This window comes from Fukomys damarensis, unplaced genomic scaffold, assembly GCF_012274545.1.
Source record: "Fukomys damarensis isolate Sample0158 unplaced genomic scaffold, DMR_v1.0_HiC HiC_scaffold_15, whole genome shotgun sequence".
Lineage (NCBI taxonomy): Eukaryota > Metazoa > Chordata > Mammalia > Rodentia > Bathyergidae > Fukomys > Fukomys damarensis.
The window spans coordinates 3,680,744-3,685,962 of NW_022900927.1; the positions used below are offsets into that span (position 1 = coordinate 3,680,744).

The 5,219-nt window shown below is 42.5% G+C and overlaps 1 protein-coding gene across 5 annotated transcripts in view; it reads right to left on the reverse strand.

Moving 5' to 3' along the window:
* Atf1 (activating transcription factor 1) overlaps nucleotides 1–5,219 on the reverse strand; it is a 64,443-nt gene extending 59,224 nt beyond the window's left edge. For 2 of the 5 annotated variants that reach the window (XM_010623683.3, XM_010623686.3), the window contains exons 1-2: nucleotides 5,177–5,219; nucleotides 4,454–4,545 (exon numbers count right to left, since the gene is read on the reverse strand). The gene's annotated coding sequence lies outside the window, so the exon portion shown is untranslated. Of the gene's footprint in view, nucleotides 1–2,146; nucleotides 2,167–4,453; nucleotides 4,546–5,176 lie in introns of those variants that run through there. The other 3 variants (XM_010623687.3, XM_010623684.3, XM_010623685.3) reach the window with 2 other exon arrangements.

Sequence of the window (5,219 nt, forward strand, 5' to 3'; positions counted from 1 at the left end):
ACAAAAAAAAAAAAAAAAAAAAAAAAATGGAAGAGAACCACTAACAAAGAGGCTGATGAAAGAGATGGGTAGAATTAAAGTGTTTTATATGGTAAAGATATTTAACAAAGACACAGCTGGGCATAGTGGCACATGCCTGTAATCCCAGCACTCGGGAGGCTGAGGCAGGATGATCACTGTGAGTTCGAGACCAGTCTGGGATACACAGTGAGTTCCAGGTCAGTCTCAACTACATAGTGAGACCCTGTCTCAAAAAACAAAAAAATTTAAAACAAGAATTTCTGCCAGGGATTTAGCTCAGTGGTTCCCCACCTGCCTCTCAAACACAAGGGCAGAGTTAGATCCCCAGTACCAAAAACAAAACAAACAGAAACAAAAAAAAAAAGCAAAATTACCAAATGAGCCAGCAATTTGCCCTCTGAAATGTACCTCCAAAATAACTGAGAATAAGGTCTTAAAGAAATATTTATGCACAAATGTGTTCACATCAACATGACTCACAACAGCCAAAAGGCAGAAGCATTCCAAATGTTCATAAACAAATGAATGGATTCAGGCCAGGGATTTAGCTCAGTGGCACCAAGCCTGCCTAATAAGGGCAAGGTCCTGAGTTCGATCCCCGGTATCAAAAAAGCAAGAAACAAAAAACAAACTGATACAAAACCAGATGAATGGATAAACAAAATGTAGTTTATGCTTTAAAATATAAGGAAATTCTGACACGTTACAACATAGATAAAGCTTGGACACATTATGACAAGTGAAATAAGCTAATTACAAAAAGACAACCACTTTAAGGTTGTAGAGCAGTCCAACTAACAGAAACAAAGTACATGGTAGCTGCAAAGGGTTAGGGGAGAAAATTTAGTCCTTTAGTAGGCATGAAAGTTTTGGACTCAGGCATAATAGCACATGCCTAAAATCCCAGCACTCTGATAGACTGCGACAGGAAAATCAACTTTGGGATACGGTCTCAAAAATTTTTTAAATTACTTTTTAAGGGGTTAGGGATTGGTGATGTAGCTCAGTGCAAAGGGCCAGGGCTCAATCCCCACTAGCAGGGGGAAAAGAAGTTCCAGAGATTAGTTGTACAACACCATGAATGTATTTAACATTATTGAAGTACACATTTAAAAATGGTCAAAATGGCAAATTTTATATGTACTTTACATTTTTTTAAACCGGGTGTGGTGGTGCATACCTTTAATCCCAGCACTATGGAGGCTGAGGCAGGAGGATCACTGTGAGTTTGAGGCTTGGGCTACACACTGAGTTCCAGGGCAGTCTGAACTATGTAGTGAGACCCTGACTCAGAAAAAAAAAAAAAATTTTTTTTTAAGGGCTGGGGATTTAGCTCAGTGGCACTGCGCCTGCCTTTGCAGGCCAGACACAAGGTCCTGAGTTTGATCCCCAATACCAAAAAAATGAAATAAAATAAAAATTGAAAAAATATTTTAAATCAAGCATGATGGCACAAGTCTATAGTCCTAGTATTCTAGGGGCTGAGGCAAAAGGATGGAAAGTTTGAACCTAGCCTGGGGAATTAAGGGACTCAGAGAGAACCTATTTCATAACTCAAAATCTAAAAAAGACTGGAGATATACCTCAGTGTAACAGCCTTAGGCTCAATCTCCAATACAGAAAAGAAAGGAAGAAGGGAAGAAGAGAAGAAAGGAAGGGAAGAAGGGAAGAAAGAGAGAAAAAGAGAAAGGAGGGAGGAGAAGGGGAAGGGGAAGGATGGGAGAAAAGAATAAGGGGGAGGGGATGGGGCAAGCAATTTAGCTCAGTGGCATCACACCTGCCTCACGAGCACAAGGTCCTGAGTTTGATCCCTGGTACCAAAAAATGAAAGGGGGTGGGGGTGGGGTGAACGACCATCTAATTTCTAATGAATTAACTTTTTCGAAATAAAAGTTTTAGTTTCATATCAGAATCAATGAACAGTTAGTTCATACCCTCTGTGTTACTGAAATTACCAAAGTATATCCTTTATTCACTTTTTAAAAAACTATTTTTCCTAAAACCAAGGTTAAGGTTAACAAGGTGTTTCTCAAAAACTGTTTAACATTGAAGCTAGACATCATGGTGCACACCTATGATCCCAGCACTCTGGAGGCAGGAGGGTCACCACCAGTTTGAGGCTAACCTTGGCTATGCAGTGAGTTCAAGGGCAGCCTGAGCATCACAGAAAGACCCTGTCTCAAAAACAAAAACAAAAAACAACTGTTTAACCCAGAATAAATTTGTGTACAACACATTTTTTACAATAAAGTAAGCTCCAGAGAGCAGCTGTAAACCTACCATGATTCCCCAAGAATCACAAAGGGGCAGTGAAACAAATTCTAAAGCACCACCAAAGGACCACCAGCAGGCTTGAAATCCCAGCACCAGGAGGCTGAGGCAGAAGGACTGAGGCCAACCTGGGCTACATAGTGAGTTCAAAACACTACAAAGCAAGACTTTGTCTCCAAAAAAACAGAAACCAAAAGCATCATCAATAGACTTCATTTATGGAACTCAGAATTTGCTGACCCTGAGAATGTAAGGATATGCAGGATACTTCTAAGGAAATCTGCAAAGAAAGGAACCCTATAAGTTAGGTAGTACCCCACTAAGAACTTTTCTGTAGAGGTGCTGGGGATCAAATCAAGACTTCAAGGTAGGCTAGCACTCCTAGCCCCACAAGAGCATTTTATTGTATACTATTTTATTTTTTGAGGTTCTGAGGACTGAATCCTGGGTCTCTGCAATGAGCTACATCCCCACCCCTTCTTTATTTTCATACAAGTCCTGGCTAAATTGCCCATGTTGGGCTCAAACTTGTGATCTTGCCTCAGCTTCCCAAAGTGCTAGGATTACAGCTATCAACCTTTTGATGTTATCTCTTGGATTTATTTTAGATATGTAAATCAAAATTCTAGTTGGGCGTGATGGCATATGCCTGTTTTCCCAGCATGAGAGAGTTTTAGGAAAGAGATCAGTGAGAGTTGGAGGTCAGCCTGGCTAGTCAGTACAAGGTCAGCCTGGACTGCATAATGTGACCCTGTCTCAAAAATTAGAAAAAGAGGGGGGTGGGGAGGGGATTTAGCTCAGCCGTTATGCCGCCTGCCTTGAAAGCCCAAGGACACAAGTTCAATCCCTGGTACAAAAAGGCGGGGGGGGGGGCCGCTGGGATGTAGTGCCTGTCTGGCATGCACAAAGTCCGAGTTCGATCCCCAGTACCAAAAAGAAAAAAAAAAGTTCAAAGAAATCATCTTTTACTATGGATCCCTCGGTAACATATAGTTGGAAGACCAGAAGCTAAACCTGTTTTTTGTTTTGTTTTCTTTTTTCATTAGGTTTACTGGTACTTTTTAGGTATACAATATGACATTCATCATTGGGAATTTGTACATGTACATGATATATCTTGGTTCTTATTTTTTCTCCATTCCCCTGCCTCCCTTCAACCCCTCTGCCCCTTCCTATTTACAAAGACTTTGTTTCCATTTTTTCCTTTTCTCATATTTTTTCCTTTCCCCACCCTCCCACACTTCCCCTTCCCCTTTGGACCTTTTCTTCCTATTTCACATTATCTATTATACATTTTGGTCTTCATTTGCACCTTCAGTTTCTTACACCTGAGAAATGCTTTGGTATTTACACACGTGTGTCCTATTTATTTCACTTAAAGAGTATGGCCTCAATGAAGCTAAACCTGTTTTAATGGAAACTTCCTATAATATTCCGCTTCCAAAAACACCCTCAAATTACCTTTCCTAACTGCTTCTTATCTCTCTTAATGCTTTCACTGTGTTTAGCACACATTCCTAATGAGGTTACTTAACAGTAAGATGTGTCAACTAGCATGTCCAGGGCTTCCCCTACTTTAAACTGCCACAGAAGTAAGAGACCTTCCTGTGGTAAACAGCAGTAAGTACAGTACAGTATTCCCATCGAAGCAGAGAGGTCTTAAGTCCGTTCATTTGTAGAGGATGCTGAACTATTACAAGCTCAAGAGGGAGTCAGCCCCTTGCTCAGCAAACATTTTCACAACTGAAGTCAGTCTCTCTCCTCAAACTTGCTATTAATTCTACTCTTGAGCTTTCGAGTAAGGCTGCAAAACCACTGAGCTAAACCCCCAGCCCTTCATTGTTGCTGGCGGGGGTACCGGGGATTACACTCAGCACCTTGCGCTTGTGTTTCACTGTATTTTTTCACAGTAGTCCACCTCATACTGTCGTGTGCATTTTTCCCTTACTTTTTCTTGGCCCAAATTTGCCCTGCTGAACCTTTCTTTTCCTATCTTTAATAAATGTAAAAACCTTGGTAGCTCCCGTTCCTCGTACCTTTCCATACTCCCTCCTGTGTTGCCCGCACTCCTCTATTTCTGAGTTACTCTGCCAGGCACTTTGCTGACCTGGCCACAGTGGCTCAGGAGCCCTGACTGAGCTCCTTCAGCACAGGCACTCACCACAGCACTGTGACAGCCTCTCTGGGGGGTTCAGTCTCCTCACTAGGGAGTCAAAGACCGCATCCTGCTTCCAGTATGGCACCTTCACATTCCTGCCAAATACGTTGTGATTATTATTATTATTGGTACCGGGGATCAAACTTAGAACCTTGCGCTTTTGAGACGGGTGCAGTGTCACTGAGCTAAATCCCCGGCCCAATTACCCAATTATTGTGTTTACTTCGATACACCTACGTAGTAAAACTGAGAGAACAATGGCTAAAAAAGTATTCTTAGCCATTTAACAGGTTTCGAAACAGAACCACCAAAGCAAAGCTATCACACACACAAAATTTGGTAACTACGACACGACGAAAAAAGTGTTTTGTTTTTCTTTTTCGGTATCGGGATCGAACTCAGGACCCTGCGCTCAAGAAGCAGGCGCGGTGCCACACTGAGCTAGATCCCTGGCCCAAAGTATATTTTTAAAAAAGGGTACCACCCACCGGTGACAGAGATGTACTGAGGGGACCCAACAGACTTTCAAAGACGATTACAGTCCCAAAGCTACTTAAACGGTAACAAAACCACAGTAATTTTAAACGACTAAGCTGCCCGCTCGCTCCACACAGTAGCTGACTGAGAAAGACCAGGCTTCGCCCTATGATGTATTACAAAATGGAGCGGATAGTTTCCGCGGTCCGAGCGGGAAGCAGGCGAGCTCCCCGCTCCTGGCCCGCGCACCTCTGCGGCTCTGGCGGGGCGTCTGTGACTCCGGCACTGCCGG